The sequence below is a fragment of the Sparus aurata genome, chromosome 14 (genome assembly GCF_900880675.1).
Source record: "Sparus aurata chromosome 14, fSpaAur1.1, whole genome shotgun sequence".
NCBI lineage: Eukaryota > Metazoa > Chordata > Actinopteri > Spariformes > Sparidae > Sparus > Sparus aurata.
The window spans coordinates 6,283,188-6,302,783 of record NC_044200.1 but is presented as its reverse complement, the minus strand read 5'-3'; the positions used below and the strand labels follow the sequence as shown (position 1 = coordinate 6,302,783).

General features: G+C 43.5%; 1 protein-coding gene across 5 annotated transcripts in view; it reads right to left on the bottom strand.

Moving 5' to 3' along the window:
• The window catches only part of nav3 (neuron navigator 3), a 443,539-nt gene that overhangs the window by 203,953 nt on the left and 219,990 nt on the right, over nt 1–19,596 (bottom strand). The gene's annotated exons all lie outside the window — the stretch shown is intronic.

Sequence of the window (19,596 nt, the reverse complement as noted above, 5' to 3'; positions counted from 1 at the left end):
CTGGTTTCTGCTGCTGAGCGTGTTGTTGGAGCTGCTCTTTGCCTTAGATTAGAGCGTATTCCGCCTCTGTCACACACAGATTCTTGGCCACACTCTTGAAACATTCAAAAACAAATAGCTTCACCAACTGTTATATAATATATATTGGATATTTCAATGCTCACCCATTCACTAATGCCATCAGGGGTTCAGTATCTTGCCAAAGGACACTTTGAAAAGTATAGGGATCGAACCCCTAACCATCTGGTTGACATTAATCCCAGACAACTCGCTATGTTTCCTTAGCCACAGCCGCTCTAATCATTATAAGTCCAATATCTTATGCACCTTTCTTCAGAATGTAAAATGATGTATCTGTACCACTTCAGTAGGAGTTCTCAGTGTTCAAATTCAGCAGTAGAAAGATCCAATACACTAATGGGTCCTGGAAACTTTTGAAATGTAGGGGCCTCAATGTGCTTCAATCAAAGTGCTTCTCAGATCATCGACAGTGTCTGAAACACTCCCCCCCCCCCCAATGTCAGAATCAATGTGGCTGCAACGATTTTCTTGTACTTTCTTGAAGTGATAATCCGACAGTCACCTCAACTCTGCATGGAGGCTGTCCAGGTGTGCACAGGTGAATAAGAAGACAGAATTTGAACTCAATCATTTGTGTCATTTTTTTTCCATGTACACAACTGACTGCAACACCATGAATTCAGAGAGAAACCGTTTGAATGGTTTCCCTTTATCTCCATCAACGATTAATTGCATCTTGCTCCTCTCTATTATGGCTAGCTTTTCACCCACCATTGGCTGTGGCGAGTTGGAAAATTGGATGACCCACCGCAATGAGCCCTTCATAATGACAGTGTTAAATCAGTAGATTCATTTGACCAATACGAGGGCTCAATCATTTGTTGAACATTAAGAAAGTCATGATGGGTGTATGTTAGCGGGTTTTATTACAGCTCTGAACAAGGTAACTTTCTTATGTTTTTCACCTGTGTCCATTTGTTGGTGGGCTTCTCACTTTCTTTAGCATTACAAGAAAGAACAGTATATTTATTTATGTATTTATTCTTATATTTGTGTAGAGAGGGACTGGTCGCAGATATTGATCGGTTGCACTGAATGCTCGACACACTAACGCAAAAATTAGCCTACGCACCCCGAGTGCAGGATAAGTCATCAATATTTAATCGTTTTCCAGGAAATTTGAAAGTCTAATATACCATTTAGAATACATACAAAACAACTTTTTGCCACTGTTGGGCTGGAGATGATGTATGGGTGACAAAAGTGTGATACAAAAAACTTAAACACAGATTTTGACTACATGGGAATATGATAAATGCTGTGTGTGGTTGTATGCTCATCTTAATGAGACAAAAGTGACTCGTTACTGTCATAATGGATAATGGCTTCTTCAAAATGTAATCTTAAGTTAATATATTATTCATGGTGGTTAAAAGATTTTTTTCAAAGTAACTTAATTGGCAACAGTGACGCATGAGAACAGCTACAACTGAGCAGCTGCTAGAAAAAGACTTGTTTCAGGCTTCTTGCCTTTAACAAGAAACAGAGGCTGCATCCGTGTCTAACGTATATCAGCGGTGTGGACCGCAGGAGGCTGACAGCATCTCACACAAACATGACATCCACAGCCATAAATAAATGAAGGAACAAAATAACTCTGTCCATCTGACATCTTTTTGTTCTCAGTCAGTTCCGGCGAGAGTTGTGTGTTACAGTATATTAAACGGGTGTAGCTTGTAGTATTACGCAAACGACATGCCGGCCAGATATAAATCTGTGTGAGAGGATCTCTTCAAAGAGTACAACTGAACGCAGCTTTAGGATCTACAGCGTATATGTTCCATCCGATGTTTTGTTGCTTGCTGAGAAACAGATGGGCCACGCTGCATTTGGACTGCATTAAGCTGACACAATATGACATGTTGCTACTCTTTTTTTTCTAATGGCTCTCTCCTCTATGTGAGACTTAAAAGGGAGTGAAAGTTTTTATATGGAAAGCCTCCATCTGGTTCAGTTTAGAGAGGCGAGGAGATATGCTGGAATCGGAGGGGCACATCGCAGCGTCACGGCAAACCGGAACTTTTTAACACGGCATCGGCCAATAAAGAGAGCAGGGGAGGGGAGGGAAACCAAACACAGGGCTCGTCTCACAAATGAGACCTTACCACAAACAGTCGCGACACCTGAAGTGCGCTGCCCTCCATCGGGCTGAGAGTCTCCATGTACTCTTGTAACTCGCACAGGTGAAATGTCAACATGCAAAAATGGCTGCAGAAATCAGTTGAGCACTACATGATGATTCTACACACTGCTACTTCCTCTTCTTCTCACTTTCATACGGCCTCAATTCCTTTGGCAGTCAATTGCCCTAATAGGGACGCTGCTTCCCCCGGCCCAGAATAGCACCAGCTTCTCCAACATGTTTTCAATCATGCACCAGGGGCTATCATGACAAGCCTAAAACAACAGGATACCACGTGAATGGATGGCGCAAGTCCAACTTCGACTTTGACTGCTGCTGCCTGCTGAGCAGCACGGATTGGAGCACACTTGGCGGGCGTCCAACTTCCCAGGACCGTCTGGAACAGTCGGGAAACCCGTCTCTGATGAGGTACCATCCCGTGGGTGCTGAGTCGAAACAAGCTTACACCAAAACCTCAGAGAGATCTTAAGAAAACCTCTCACTTCCCCCCCCCCGTTTTTCGCCGGTTTCTGGAGATAATCACCTTACCCTGCAAATAATTACACAGTGGGAATGAGAGCGTCTCGGCTATGTGCAGGTAAAAAAGCCCACCGCTGTAATGCAGCGCTGAAAGTTTCTCATTTAACACCAGTGAAAGCCTCCAAAGTCAACATCAGCAAAGAGGATTCCAGGTTCACTTCCATCCGCACAAATCAAGTTGGGCAGGTCAGCACCCTTATGTTTGGCTACCACGGCCGACCACTTCTCTAAAAATAGTGTAACAGCCAAATGTGTCATGGTTGAAATGTGTAGAGGACAGGGAGAGGTGAAGAATGGAATGGATATCAATTGGAGGAAGATGTTGACAAAAGAAGATTGAATGTTCATGATGTATGCTGGATTGCTAAACCTCTGTTCACATCTTTGAAAAATATTTCAAAATGTGTGGCTGTCAGAAGAAGAAGGAGAAGAAGGAGAGCTGTAGTCGGGACCACCTTAGTTGAGTCTGGTCCGATTTCGAAACAGAGTCCAGGCAACTGGTCACAGCCAAACCAAGAAAACAATAAAAGTATACAAACAAGGCTGAAACAACAACCGGGCAATATACATGTCTACTGAAATGCAGAAACCCAACCAGTCCCTTCAATTTCCAGCTAACTAAAATGTAGAGTTCTGACCGAACAAAGCGTACATGTTTAATTCTAAGCGTCGAATACTTTAGCTTGCAAGGAAGCTAGACTTATGAGCTTCGAGCGGTCGTGAACCCATCTTGCCAGGATTCGATGCTGTGGCTGAACACTATGTTTGAACCAATCAGCGTCCCTTCAGGAACTATGGCCGGCCACAGGTGTTCTTGAGGTGTAACAACCAGCACTAGAGAGAACTCTGATTGAAAGAGCATCACCGAAGGCTTTTCTTGACAGCGAGCATTCTCTTCCCCTGATTGGCTTCAGTAAGAGTTTGATTAACCAACTGGCTCAACTGGTGGTAGTGCTCTCCTACTGTTGATCTGGTTGAAGTTAGCCAATAATAGACAATGATAGACAGATGGCTTGTCTGATCTAATCATTTTTTGAAAGTGCTTGGCCTTTCCCAAACAGTTTCTGGTGGCTCCTCCTCAGAACAAGAAAAAATAAGTCCTATCCAACAATGGACCCAGATTAAAAATTAGTAGACTCGAAGCAGACCAAAAGGTGGCCTCAAGACTAGTCTCAAGACTAACTATTTATGTGAACAAGCAGCTGAGTTACTTTGTGTTAGCGGTTGTTTTTCTGTGAGGAGAAAAGCTGCAGCAGCTCTTGCTTGGGCATTGCAAGGTTACACTTTGCCTCGGTGCTTACTGAAACCTTGATTGTCTGCGATCTTTCAATGCATAATCGTTGAGATCTTCCCAAAGTGATGAAGGCAGAAAGATCCCAAACGCTCAGTGTAAAAGTGGCTCCAAACCAGGAGGTAGATATCCCCCGACTGTTACGATCAAAGAGTATCAATAAGGATATCAACATATTTGGATCATAATATGGGAAATGTAGGCAATAATATCTCTGGATTCTTTGAGGCTAACCGTCTTGTGCCTTCTTCTTTTACTGGCGGTATTACTCAAAAACTGACTTTGCCAAATTTGTTGTTTTAAAACTTTAAAAAAAAGTTGGTGATGTAAAGTGGCCCATTACACTGATAATGTGTAGCAAACATGAGACCAAATCAAAGCAGCCACAGTCATTTGTATAGACAAAAGTCACTTTGCAAGAACTAAAGACAACCTGTTGTTAAGATGCCTTCGTCCTATTTTGGCACAGACATGAAAAAGACTGCACCGCACTCATATTTAAGCTCTGGTGACTATTCCTGTGGAGGCGGCTCAGCAAAGCCTCCCTAGTTCCAGGTTTCCGGCAAAGCCACCGCTAAATATCTGGTGGAGAGGGAACGCATTCCAGCTGAGGGGAGGCGGGAGGTGGAGGTGGAGGTGGCGGTCAAGGAGGCAGGGATGAAAGCTGGGAGGTTGATCATGCGCTAACCGTCTCCACACACGGCGAGCTGCAGCTGAAGGCAGCATTGTGTTATTCACACACACTTGCTAAGTGCTGCTCTCCACAGGCAGCTTGTGACACAATAATTCAGCACTGTGTGGAAGCGGGCACACGCCGTCCTCCTTCAAAATAATACCCCCATCTGTGCTGTAACCGACAGCTTCACTTTTCTAATTGTAGGTGTTGTGCTAAAAATATGTACCTCCTTAACTCGACGACACATTGTGATGTTCATGTTAAAGTTCTGTGGCTTGGTCGCTGTTGGAAAGCAACACAAGTCTAATAACAGATCAGTCAGTAAGAATAACAGATATTTCCATCTTATGGAATCAATAATGTCATGTGTTTATTATCTGTTCCATTCAGTGGGTGGATTGTTCTTAACCTGCACTGTGTGTGTGTGTGTGTGTAGGTGTGTGTGCGTGTGGGTTTATATGATAGATACCGCCCTGGGTCACATGACGTCAGCGCAAAGGTTGCGCCGTGGCTGTGAAAACAAACACGCCGGGGTGCTGGAGATAAGAGAGGGGTCAGACACCCTTCAACCCTCCCAGCACACACACACACACACACACACAACCACACACACACACAACCACACACACACACAACCACACACACACACTCACACGCAGAGTCTAAACACATCCCCCGGGGAGGCAGGGCTAGATAGTCACGCACCTGGCCCTGTCAGCACTCTGAATGCTATCAGTCAACCACATGTCAGACAACACGGAAAATAAAACAAACACACGCTTTGAGCTGGCACACATGCACAACAAAGGGGTGCCTGAGCATTTCGGAGGCATGCACAGCGGCTCAGCGAACACAGGCGTGTGTCGTTAACATGCATCAAGCGTGACCTGGGAGGACATAAACATACTTTCATCCTCTCTCCGTGTGTCTCTGCCTCAGGATTCACAGATAGATTCCTGCTCCTCAGTCAACCTTTGGCTTCTCCGCAGTCAACCACCCACACAAAAACATGCATTCAAGCAAAAACATCGGAGCGTCACGGGAAATCTTTTCTCGTTTCCCACAGCCCATTGTTCACATCGCAGAGCTTCATGTTCAGCATTCAAGTGCTGCACAAATCAAATGCTTACAACAACTTTTTAAAGGTATTACTATTAACATGAAGTGACCTTATATGTCAGAGAATGAGGACTATGGAGGTAAAATAAAGATATTGATTTGATTGATTTATTGATCAGTCATCATTTAATCATCAATTTCCTGACAAGTCTGCACCTTTGCAGCAAGCAGTTCCTTGAACAGTTTGGTTTGCTCTTTGACTGTGTGTACTATGCCATGTATCGCTGATAAAAACTACTTCACTGAAGTAAAACTACAATAACAGAATCCATTTTACTGAAGTTAAAGTGTAGATTTATCTGCAATACCATTTATTTAAAAACTGGAGGTTAAATACTTTGATAATGTAAACATTCCACAGTGTTGAAAAGCAGAACAATTATGAAAAAACACAGTACATTTGGCATTCTGCAATGTAACAATACTGTATTACAAGAAAAACAAATATTCTATTACAAGTTCTGTAGAGTTTCCCCTTAAGATTTATATATATAAAAATGGGAAATAGTACACATTGTGACAGATTAGCAACACAAAAAAGTACTTATTTGCTCCATCTCAAGCTAGAAGATTTATCATAGAAACCATTTCATCTGAATGAGTATTTTTTTGCATATTCAGTTGTTTTTGCATCAACATTTGCTTATTAGGATATTTACCTGCACCAATCACACTTGTTGAACCATTTCTTTTAATCAATCACTTACTGTATAAACATTTGCTCACTCCCATAGTCGCATGTTCACTATTCATCACTTTCAGTGGCTTTAAATCTCCCATTCATTGTCTCAAATAGCAATTTACTTATTGAATTCACCTCATCAGTCGTACATCCACCTGTTTACTTATTCATTCACTCCTCATTGACTACTTAAACTATTCACTTTAGTTGCACGTTTCCCTCCATATATCTTCATGTCTTCCCATTACTCTCCTATGAACTCACATATGCATTTGTTCATTAACTCAATCAACAACTGCAACATTTCATCTCGCATTCGCGTCCAAACTCACCGTTCTCCCACCCTTTCACTTGGAGAACTCCTCTCTCTGTTGCTCCATCTTCCAGTTAAGCAATGATATCAAAGTCCCCCGGCTCATGTTACAAGATGTGTAACACACCACTTCTGGGGTCAGAACTCGGGTCGTGAATTACTGCAAGAATGTTTGGGGATGTCAAGAGAGTCGTTGACACTAGCTTTGATTTCCATCCCTCTGTGTTGGAGGAGTGAAACAAAACAAAACACACAATTCCTGTATGATGACACAGGGATCAAATAATGCTACAAAGGGGAGATGAGGGAGGAGAAGGTGACGACATTACATCATTCTAATGCAGCTTCTCCTACATGGCGGGATGCTTACAACTACTCAGAATTGCTTTCTAGTTTGTTTTTTTTGCTATAGAGAGAGAATCCACCGGATAGAAATCCATTTCGGATGACAGTTTCAGCGGCAGAGTACCACTCAGGGTGAGCTCTTACATCATGACAACTACTCCTTGTCAAAAACGACGACCCGGCTTCCATCGTAAAGCCATCGCTTTACAGTCTCCACCGTCAAAACTGACCACACTTTCCCTCGCTTTTACACTTGACACAGTGCAAAGGCCATTGACTTCCACCCCTTGTGGCCGAGTCGGCGTAATTCAATCCCATTTACGACCATCACATTTCATCCACACAGCGTCTCCGTGTTTGCCCTCTTGTGAAAGACTTGAGTACGAGGAAAATCTTCAATTTCACAGCTGGAGTTGATTAAGTCCTAAAAGTGCTGAATGGGACTCTTCCCTCAAAAACAACAAGCGGGAGAGGGGATGTAGAGTCGTCCCAAAGCTGTGCTGGAGTGCCGCAGGGGGGAGGCCACTGCTGCCCAGGAGAGGGCACCAAGAGCTTTCTCCTATAATAACACATTGGTTTCATGAAATAGCTAAGTACGGTTTTAGACTAATAGCGGCTTTGTAAATACATTTAGGCCCAGTTGCAAGAATTAAATGTGGGCTTGTTACATTTCTGCAAATTGCTTCATATCTCATTCACATTAAATGTTTATGAGCTGTCTTTCTTGTTGCCAAGCCAGAGACCACTGTTCAAGACGGTGTTTGAACATTTTTAAGTGTCACGGAGTAAAACCTATGCACATCCGTGGATTGACAGGGACGTGCAAGCGCCGGAAAAATCAGGACAAAGCTCCTGCACACTGTTTACCTCATCTGGAACCAAGAATGAATTTAACAACAACATTTTGGAATAAAGACCTTCATGAGGCTGTCTTCAAGACTGATGAGGGTTTTTGTCGTGATATGTTGTGTAAAATGACTGGACGGAGCAATTTCCAGCCAAAATATGATCTTTTTTCTTACCCTAACCGTGTTATTTTTCTTTTTTTTCTTTTTGTGCCTACACCTAACCAGACATAACCAGAAAACATAAAATAGGATTGGGTTGTTTAGTCATGCTACATGTATGCTGTATATCGAAGTAGCAGCAATGCCCTGAATCAATAGACAAGATGACTCTGGTGGTATAACTCCCCACTGCTACAGAGGATAAACAAGCTCTGCTATAAATGACATTTGACATTAATAACTAATGAAATTACAGTGCTATTCGGTGCAAATGCAAACAAATGGCAAGAGAAAAGTCAGTCAAATAACTAGAACAAACCTCACCCAGACAGTCTGGCACCACCCTCCATTGCTGCAGTGTCACCCCCAGCCAAATACAATACCAAACTGATATGACCAGAATGTTGAAGCACTTATTACTATTGTTAGTGAATTATGTTTTTTGCATGACAGGTCAAACACAGCAGTCATCACATAAAGGATGAAACTGTAGGAGGACGCTTTTTGGCCAGTGTGGCTCCAGGCAGAGATCCCAACAACAACAATAAAGAGAGACAGTGTCTTCATGGTGTCTTCACATGGTGCCTTTGTGGGGAAATGATTTTACTGTGAGTAATGATGCTACAGCATATTTTTGGAAGTCATTACCCACTTGCAAACAAAAGGAACGGTGTGACTGACAGTAAACCAGTGTCCAGGCTTTGAGATTCATACTGGTTTTGATCGGGTTACGACACTTAAATTGAACAGAGACACCTGGTTATTTAGCCCCTTTATACACATCCGGCTGGCACATTTTGTGGGTACAGGTGTGTGTCAGACACTCCAATATCTCAGCCGCTATCTCTGTACTAACTGACTGATTGTTTTATTCATCATCACAGTGTGAAGACTGTCTGCATGCTTGTTAGTCAATGCAATTCTTTCTGGTCGTGGGATTTCCTTAAGTGGCTCTTTTACAAAATATACTTTTTTTTTTTTTTTTTTCATTTCAAAGGCCTGCGAGGGGAATGCAGCTGAACGTGTAGATTGATTGTAGAGTCAGCTAGAAAAGTGCATCCATCTGTGACAATACACAGTAGCTCTGCCTCGAATGTTGTTTCTCAATAAAACATGACTCCATCAATCCCGGCAAACGCGAAGCTCATCCTCTGGGAAACACTTGCACTTACATACTTCAACTTCTTGCTTTGCCAGACCCCCAAGTCTCTAGGCTCTCTATTACGACATAAAGCAAGTTAAGCAACAACTTTTCCGAGCAAACTGTCAATGAGACCCCAGACACACCAAGCCAACAAAGGCAGCCTGTTGTATACCTATGTTACATGTGCCCTAGCCAAAAAAGCTGCACTTGGACACACTGCCAAGACTACAGCTGACGGCCAACTTGTTTCCACATTCTACAAGTGTCATTGCAAATGATGACAATATGTTGAAAACTGTTGAAGTCAATGAACTTACCGAAAGCGAATGTCAAAACGTTCCTTTAAATTCAAGCTTGCCTGGAAATCAGGCCCCGTAAGGAGACGAGATGAAGACAAACCCAGGTTAGGGGTCACGGCCATTTAGCTCTCCAGGAGAGGGAATGCACGAAACTCTGCATCAACCGCCTATAAACCCATCTCAACAGTCCTCTCAACGGTCCTCTCAGCACCTCTTGTATCTCATCTCCACTGAGGACACAGTTATCGTGCAGTATTCGTCGAGTGATAGCAAGTTTTACTTTAAGGTCATGTGCAAATTCTAGGAAATTCAATACACTTGCACTGAGATGAAACACATGAGCTTTATGAGAGCTTTGCGCCTATGATCAGAGAAAAGGACTTTAATATATTATCACTACAGTCAACACCTTTATAATATCAACAAAGGCAGCCTGTTTGAACCTCATAAGCTCTTCCCAAACAACAGACAAGTGTTCTTTATCCCTTGAGTAACTAGATTAAGCCTCATTACTTTCAAATGTGTGCTGAGGCCTACACTGCTTTTAACCTCCATCCCCTGGGTTGTAAATAGGGAAAGCTTGTTGTTTGCTCATCTGATAAACACATATTGGTGTCATCTGTGGCTGGCCTGAGGTTGGCTTTGACTTGACTCGCCCTCATTAGCGCAGAGGCTCGCATAACGTCCGCTTTAACGCCGTCTGATTAAAGAAGGGGGTTAAAAGCTGCCTTCAGCTGTACCCCTGGAAGCTGGCGCGCTGTCAACAGGTCCAGATGTGAGCGTGGTAACTGCGTTCATGTGCCTATGGCCTCTCATATAACATAGTACATACATAAAGGTGCCCACTTACGTGAAAAGACACTCGCACTGACATTGCATGATAGCACACAACCGCAAATGCACACCAAACGAGCAGACTGAACCAGGCTGCATTCAATGTACAACATCTCATTATGTTTAATGCCTACTCAACAGCACTAGCTTGTTAAAGATGCCTTTAAACACAGCCTACAGCGCTGTGCTGTACATGCTCACTGTCTTGTAAACCATGCACAGTCGTTACATAAGTTAGTAAAGAAAAGCAGCTGGCGGGCGTCTCTGCTCTGTTTTGATTTATGACGCGAAGAGGAGGGGGAGAGGAGAGCGAGGACAGTCATCTAATTGGTACACTCTGACCCAGTGAGCAACAATTCAGGGGTTTGCTGAAAGATCCCGGTCCACCTCCACAGCTTAGCCGACATGAGCAGGAAGTGTGTCTTACCTATGACTGTATGTGTGCGTGACAAGACAGTGTTGGCGGTGGGAGTTCCTCTCCTCTGACACCAATGTGTCGGCTGTGCATCCTGTTGACGGGGTGCATGCCAAAGCAGACGGGGTAAGTGGTCCCCTACTCATTAAAGGGAAAACTTCACCTAAAAATGAAAATTCAGTCATTATCTTTCACCCTCATGCTGATGGAACAGCTGGTGTTGTCCTCAAAGTGAAGGAAGTATGAATGGGGAAGTAGATGGGGACTTGTTTTAGAATGTAAAAAAAAAAAAAGTTAAAAAATAAAATTGCTCCATTCAGCTTGCATGGCATAACCCAGGTCTTCAGAAGCTCATAGATCCCAAATTGATTCAAAAAGATATTTACAATCTCAATGCAAGGTCGAGCTAGCACTTTAAGTTAGTTGTACAGTGACTAATTCAGCTTAAGAAAAAATGTCTTTTCTTACTAATCTGGGATCTCATAGCTTCCAGAGACTTGGATTGCGCTGGACAAGCCATATTTAAGCATTTTTTATTTTATTTTATTTTTTTTTTCATTTTTAAACACAGGTCCCCATCTTCTTTAGGAGAAAGCTGCAACACTGTTGTGCTGTGAAGCTCCAGAAATGGTCTGTGGACTACGAAACCTCACATGACTTTCCATCGTTAGGAGGGTGAGTGGAAAATGACTGTATTTTCATTTTTGGGTTAGCTTATCCTTTAAATGGCTCAGTAGTGATTAGTATGAGGAGAATCTTAATTCCCCTAAAATGAAATATGTAAAGTTATTGATAACTGTGGGTTTTTGTTGAGGGTATTTTTGGTCCAAATTCTGTTTCAGGGAATAAACCTCTGCTGGAAAAACCAAATATTTATATAACATGAGCATTTTAGTTATGATGTTATGACATTTTGGGGTCATACCTATTTGCTGTGGGAATGTTTTGCAAGTGCGGCCCATGGTGAGCTACTTCAGGCTACGGATGTGAGACTGGAGCTATGTGAAAAGTGCTGAATAACAATAAGAAACAAAAGAACAGCAAAGCCAAACAACTGACAGAATCTGCAAACACTAGCATTTTAGAGATCTCAGACACGATCAAAATCCTTGTTTACATCTGTGTGGTTTTATTTTACAGATCTGCACCAACAAGAGCGGGATAACGGTACAAGTGCGATCATCGCTGATGCCAACGATCTCTGCATTAACAGAGTCTCTAAATCTCCGCTGTTCCTCTGCCGCTTATCTTCCTTCCCCTGCTGTCTCCATCAATCAGTGAGATGCTACCAAAGCCTCTGAGGCAATACAGTGTGAAGTGTGTGTGTGTGTGTGTGTGTGTGTGTGTGCATCTCAGAGAGAGAGAGACACACACACACTACAGAGAACAAAAAGAGAGAAGGAGGATTGGAAAAAGAAAAGGCTGTTTATCTGGGCATTTGTATAAGTAGTAGTGAGAGAGAAGTGTGTGTGTGTGTGTGTATGTGTGAGAGAGAGCAAGAGGGGGAGAGAGAGAGAGAGAGAGAGAGAGAGAGAGAGAGAGAGAGAGAGAGAGAGTGATATAATGACAGAGACTGAGAGAGCAGTAAGTAGCTTTAACTTGAACAGAAAATGTGGGGTGAAAAAAAAGGAAGACAGTGGTCTGTAAAGAGTGTTTACCCTGTGTATGAGTATGAGGGTGTGTGTGCGTGTGTGTGTGTGTGTGCGGGTGTGTGCGTGTGTGTGTGACTAAGGGTGGTCCAGCGAGTGTGTTTACACTCAGGGCTCTTTTCAGTGCTTTCAGTGTGTTTGATGACAGCCGCTGAAAGCTTAATGGTGCTCTCTCTTGCGGGGACCCTGGTCATTACAGGATTCTCTTACAGTTAAACAGCAACACACACACACACAGGCAGGCACGCACACACACACACACACACACACACACACACACAAAAAGTGACGCAAGCACGTTTGATTTCCCGCACCAGGTTAACGAGTCGTGTGACTGACCATTATGAAAAGCAGTGATAAGTTTTGATTGGGTTACATGTTTAAAAGATCTTGCTGGAGCTAGATTTAGTTAAATCGAATAACAATATAATAGTAAACAAAGTCAAGAGGGCTACACGAATATAACTATTATACCATGTTGAAAGATTTAAAATTCACCACATATCATGAATATGTGCACTAATGCAGTTATATAGGGTGAATATTGCAAATCTAGCTTAATGTGGCAAACTGCCTAAACATCGGTAGCATGTTGCTAGCAGTCCGGACAAGGAAATTAGGAAATGTATGAGGAAGGCAACAGAAAATCAGAAATGGGTTATCAAACGCTGGGGTGAATGAGGCCTGAAACCAAAACCATTCTGCTGTGGAGTTCAGAAATTGTGACATAAAGAGAGTAATGTCAGCCAAATCACCAGATTACTCATTTCTAAACTGTTATATTTGGCACAATGCAGCAATCTGAGACTAGTATGGACTGGAAACGAATTAGCGTAATTGTTTCTCCTGTTGCTGAGAGGTGGAAGAGGTGAGGAGTTGACTGGAAGCTTGAGTCCATTTGGGAGAGTTTTGGACTGGCTGAAGAGAGTAAATGATAGCCTAAAGGACTCGTGTTGTGAGGCACTTAAGCTTCGACCGTTGAAGTCTGCTGCGAGACAAAAAAGTCCCACCTCCTCCATCTGTCCTGCCTGCAGTGGTTAACGTCTCTATCCTGCTTTTTGACTTTATTTTCATACAGCGGAGCCAAATGAATGTATTGTTACATCAGCTGGTTCATAGCACCATCTGGATACTTTTAGCTCTTTATGAGTGCTGGTTGTGGTTTTAACAGGCAGCTGTTGACAAGCTCTCAAAATAACTGTCAGCTGTCAGATTTCTGTAGCCCAGGCAACAGGCGGGAAACGCTAATTTCACTCATCAGTCCATGAGCATTTAATCACCTTTTAAACACGTGGTAAAACCTCTGTGTACTGTAGGTGTCCAGGCCACCAGGCATTTGTAGTCTCAAGGTTACAGAAGTAGAAGTCAAGGATAAAGTCTGGAAAAATGGGGAAGAAAATGAAAGATGGGACAACAGATGTTACCTATATAATTCTGCCAGATGTGACTGTGTTCAACTCTGAGTGCTGAACAGAAATTGCTGGAAAGGAACGTTCTTGCTTCTATATCTTTGGTCTTGAGGGTATTTTTAGTCCACTTTATCTTTAAGGTTGTCTTATCAATGACCTCATGAGCAAACGAATATTCATGGCACTAAAATCAATATTATGACATGATAACGTCATCACATTTTGATTTCACTGTTGTTGAGGAACTTTGATTTACTTAAATTGTATTTTTAACATTTTAACATAGAATTTATAAAGAAATGGTGCTCTTTGTGTCTCTGACTATGCCAATTGTCTTTTGTGTCCATGCTAGCTCGCTACCAAGCTAGAAAGAGTGACAGGCCTTGAAGGCAACTGACATAGGGGCAACCTCTTTAATTACAACACCACCTGATGCAATTTTTATTTATTAATTTATTTGGTATGGTCACTGTCCAAATTTGATCTATTGCCTCCAATTACATTTGGAAGAGATGCATAATTAAACCATTTTATCCTGTTTCAAGTTAGCCAGGGACTAAACTGGAGGTTAGCCATAGCTGGTGGAAGTCTCCAGTGAGTGTGCCCTCTTTGCACCCCACTGTGGAAGTTATGCAGGACATCTGACGTCAAATTTCTTTGGCTTCATGCACTACTGAGCAGCTTTCATAGGAGCGAATGAAGCCGAGCCACCGACGCTGCATCCAGCTCTAATTATACGTCCATGGTCGATCTGTGATTCTCAGTGAGAAGAGTGAAAGAGACTGAATGTGGGCACTATGTTGCATTAGCCAGGCAGACCAAGAGAAGTTAAAAAAAGAAAAAACAGAGCTTCAGGACCAGTCAGGTTGGGTTGTATGCACAGGTATGAGTCTGGATTGTTGCAACTCTACTGTGCGCCTGTTAATTACATAATGTGGAGTGCTGACACTCCAGAAGACAGAGAATAAAACCAAAGCCTATAATGGATCCATTCCCAGTGTGGTGCAGTAGGGTTGGTCAGAGGTTTGGTTCATACTTGGGCCAACGGCACTAAGAAGTCATGAGTTCATATGCAACATTTATTTTCTTCTGCCTCAATGACAGCTACAACTTGCTCTCAAACTGCCTCCTGCAGTCACAATAAGGACAAAGCCTCTAGCTCTAAAATCCTCAATCTGTTATGGCATGTTATATTACAATGCCTGGGAGTGACAAGCCATATAGGTCACTCTGTCATGTAGTAGGACCAGCCAGACTGTCTGAGAACTTTTGTACAAATTGCACACATGCAAGCAGTGATTGATCGTTCATGGCCTGAGGTAGAGGGGGATGAGTTATACAGCTCTCGTTCCATGCACGTGCACTTCAGCTCTCAGAGTGATAATGTCAGAAGCGTCTGAGAAAATGGAACACAGATGGCAGATTTGAACTCACCAAACGCCTGCCCTTTTTCACCTGAGCTGACACTATTACCTATTCCCAGAAATTGAGAAGGAGCTCAGTGGTCACCATTTCGATAGTGATGATGTTATCCCTTTGGTGGATATCTTTCTTGAGGTCCAAGACACCGACTCCTGCGAAAAAGGGATCTGTATGCTCCCCAAACAATGGACCCCTTGTCCTGGGCAATAAACTTCTGTCACCATATAATACACTGAAAATAGAAATCTGGCACGGCTACATTACACCATGCTCTGGGCCTGTATGTGTCAATGACCAGATGTTAATTAACTTTCGAGGCAAGAAATGACAATGAATTTCTCAAATCTGCATGGTGATGCAAGTCGTTAGTCACTACCAAGTGTAAGAGTATCATGAAATGGCTCTCTGAACTCTGTGGTTGGGGTAGCAGTGGAGCAGTAGCAGTGGAGAAGCCATTTAGACAAAGTGATATAGCAGTGGAGAACGCATGATTTAGCAGTGGAGTAACAGCTGGCGCTACGCAGTCCCAACACTCGCGTCCCAAACACTGCTGTGGATAACCATTGGCAAGAGTCCGCGCCGACACTTTTCCTTTACACAGATCCTGCAGACACTTACATGTAAAAGTCATTTGCTGTCCAGTTACTGGTACCATGATGTGATTAAAGGGCTAAATTGACTTTGAAATCATACCCCAGAGTAACACAGACTTTATTTTTGTCTTGTAGCAGTGGTAGTAAATCAAACTGAGGAGTATAGAGTGAGTCGCGGGACTGCCAAAAACGTCTAATTCCTTCCTACTTCCCTATATTGGCTCCTTGCCTCCAGACAAACAGTCGAAACAGAAATCGCCATGTGCAGATCTGTCGGTTTGGCTCCGACGGGGGTTTAGACTTTGATTACCCTGGGAGTTAAGGAGTTCTCTTCAGGGAGGACATATCTGAGGGTGCAGTCTGCTGGCTCGCGTCCAACCTCAGGTTGTGATTGGCAAGAATATACGGGCGCAATTAAATGAACACAAACAGGCTTTAGTCGGTTTCCAGTGATCAAAAGATAAACACACAGATGCTAAAAAAGTCTTTATCACATTTCCACATTTCACATTATACCGTAAGTTAAGCTGCCTCAACACTTGTGGATTTTGGGCCTCTTTTAGTCAGATCTTCCTTTAGATCAGATGAAGAGAGAATGAAATGAAGGAGTACTTGGTAGAACAAACCTCAGCTTGTCAGAGGGGATGCTGGTTACTGGTATATCACCGCGCATGTAACAGTTTCCAGCATCTTCTGATTATCCAATTGACAGTGGCAATAATTCACTGATATCTTGACCAGCATTTTCCTTCTATCTCAGCTTTTGAGGACTATGGGTTTAAAGTTAAATGGCTCACACACTAGCACACTCACAAATCACTTTAACTGGTCACTGTATGAATTCTGTACACTGAGGAAGAAGCTTTGGCCTCTCCGTGGCGGCATTCAGACTTTATTAAAGAGCTGGACATGTGGCTGCTGGGAGCCTCCAGCATGAAACCCATTTCTCTTGCTCAAATCGCTCTGATGAAAACCAAACGGGGGCTGAGAGAGGCCAGCCAGCCAGTCAGCAAACCCCTGCTGCCCACCCCTCACCACCTCATGCGTATTGTCCAATTAAGGTCTTCTACTCCCCGCTCCGAGCACAGGAAGGCTGCCACAGGCTGCCAAGCCCCGAACACTCTGGTCAGGGGAGTTAATCTTGCTCTCCAGGCCTGACAGGCCATGGTGTGTGATGCTGCCCGCTCTGACACTACATCATCAGTGGGTGGGCACTGGCGCGTGGGCACAGGGCTATAAAAGGCCTGGAGGAGTCAGATCGATGCCCCCCTACCCCTCCCACCACTGTGTTTTGACCAACTGCCAGTCCGAGGAGTGTGTGGATGTGTTTGAGTGTGTGTGCCCTGAAGCAGGGTGACTAGACTTTACACTTGCTGCAGGATTGCAAGCAGTGTTATAACATATTGCAGACTCCTGCCAGTGAACCATAACACTGAGCCGTAACTTCACTTTAAATGAAATGTCGCTCCGCTCTGAAAACGGCTGAAGCTAATAGGCTGATAAGACCGGGCCGAGCCTGGTCGTAAACTTTTTACTGAGCTATATGTGTGTAAAGCAATTCTGCAGAGAGAGCCATGAAACAGCACAGCACAGGTGAGTCATCTCAACAATGGGTGCAATAATTCAATTATCCCAGTGACTCACAATGCCTTCACCTACTTTGATTTAATTTTGTTCGCAGGTAGTTTGATGGAGAGGAGGGGAATGGAGAGGTGATTGGTGCATTTTGAGAAATACTGTTGCTTTAGGTTGTAGGTGTGAGGTTAGATGTGACTTTCATAGTGTATCTGTTCGTTAAATATAAGGGCCAAAACACACCAAACCAACATATAGGAACTAGTGGAGACGAAAACCAACTGTTGCACTGCCTCACTCGACCAAAAAGCTGAAGTTGTTGCACTGTCTTGCACTGACTGGCTTAGCTGAACATCCAATCAGATTGCTCTCTCTAGGACAGGCTCCTGCCACGAAAAGCCGCTGGCAAAGGCCAACTATTGCCAAAGATGCGGGGCACACCACTACAAATAGAGCCACAGATTCTCAACCACAGCCCTGACGCTGGCTGGAGGCTGGCTCGGTGTGTCAGGGCCCCAAAGCTGCAACCTGTAGCCAGGTAGCTTAGCTTACAAAAACGAACAAGAACAAAAACTAATCAAACATGATTCTTGCGACTTTAGATGCAATCGTCTCAAAACTAACGGCTGACTGTAATAAATCTGAGCTTTTAAGTTTTATTGCAATGCCAATAAACTCGCTGCTGACAGCGGTGAAAACAGCACTGCAGCATTAGAAAAAAGTGTTGCTCACTTGAGTGATTGATACCGCTGTAGGGCTGACCTGAGGGTACAAATCACTCTTTCATTCCTTAAACAGAGCGAATGCACATGCTATCTCGACATCAGTGGAGCGGGGCCCAGTCAAAGTGCACTATTTGCAGATCACTTTTCAGCCATATAGAAAATTAGCCTGTCTGAAGAGCTAGACAATGATGATGAAGTGACCTGACATGCCTCCGCTCACACACAGTGATGAACAGCGTTGCTCTTTTGAACCAAGAGTTTATCTCAACTTGATTTTGTGGCCAAAATATGAAAAGGTCAGTTTCTTACAGGTTGAGACGAGAAGACACTCGCTTGCTCTGATTAGGTAAGTTTTGGACACTGTCTGTCTGACCTGGCTAAAACTGAGCAGACAGGACCTTCTTCTCAGGTTTGCTTTGACCTCTGGCTCCGGGTTTGACTACTCAATAAGACTTAAAGAAGCCTGCCCTGAAACCTGACAAACACGCTCAGCATCAGCCTGCGTTATCTCATCCTGTTGCTGTAAATCTTGGAGATTCTGTCGGATTGATCTCTATCTGCCTTCTCTGGTTTGCAGAGTTTCCTTCTGAGAAACCAGAAATGAGCTGGAGCTGCCAGGACCGGACCGGAGCAGAAACGCAGGATGAAGCCAGCCACGGCCTCGCTCCTTTAACTTCTTAGCGACTGCTGTCTTTTTGTATTTATCTAGGGAAACAGCGGTGCACTGCAGGAAAGAGTTTTTCCAGAAGTGACAGTGGTTACTGCAAAGTCACGGTCGGGTGCTACAGTTTCCTGAAGTCACTGTAATTAAATCAACAAGAGAGATGACAAGTTTCACATGTGTGTGGATGCACACACAGACATTAGTATTATATTAACTTCCATTAATAACAGTCGTGTCCTAACCTAAACTATAGGTTTGGATTCCACACAGCCTGAGGAAGTCATTATTGGACTGCTTGCTGTCTCTAACCAAAGCTTGGTGCTGATTTTATCTTTCCATATGCAGGGGCACGGTGGAACAGGTTCTTCTCTAAATGTTAGAGTTGAGAGACGGTATTAGTGCTGCTTAAAGTGCAGGCTGCGGGGAGGGGACTGTGTCAAGAGGAAGCAATGGAACTAACTGGGGGTCGAGCCCAGTGGCTGCTCTGATCCAGTGCTGAGCTCCATTTTTCCACCCAAACAAATAACGTCACAGCACCTGTCAGAACAAATAGCACAGAGCTGAGGGAGAGCAGCACGGCCTAATATAGTACGCACACTTTACACATCCACTCTGCACACTTTATAAAGGAGAAATGGAGGGAGTCAGTGGGGCACAACGAGTGAAGTCACTCTACAAAGGGAAAGGCATT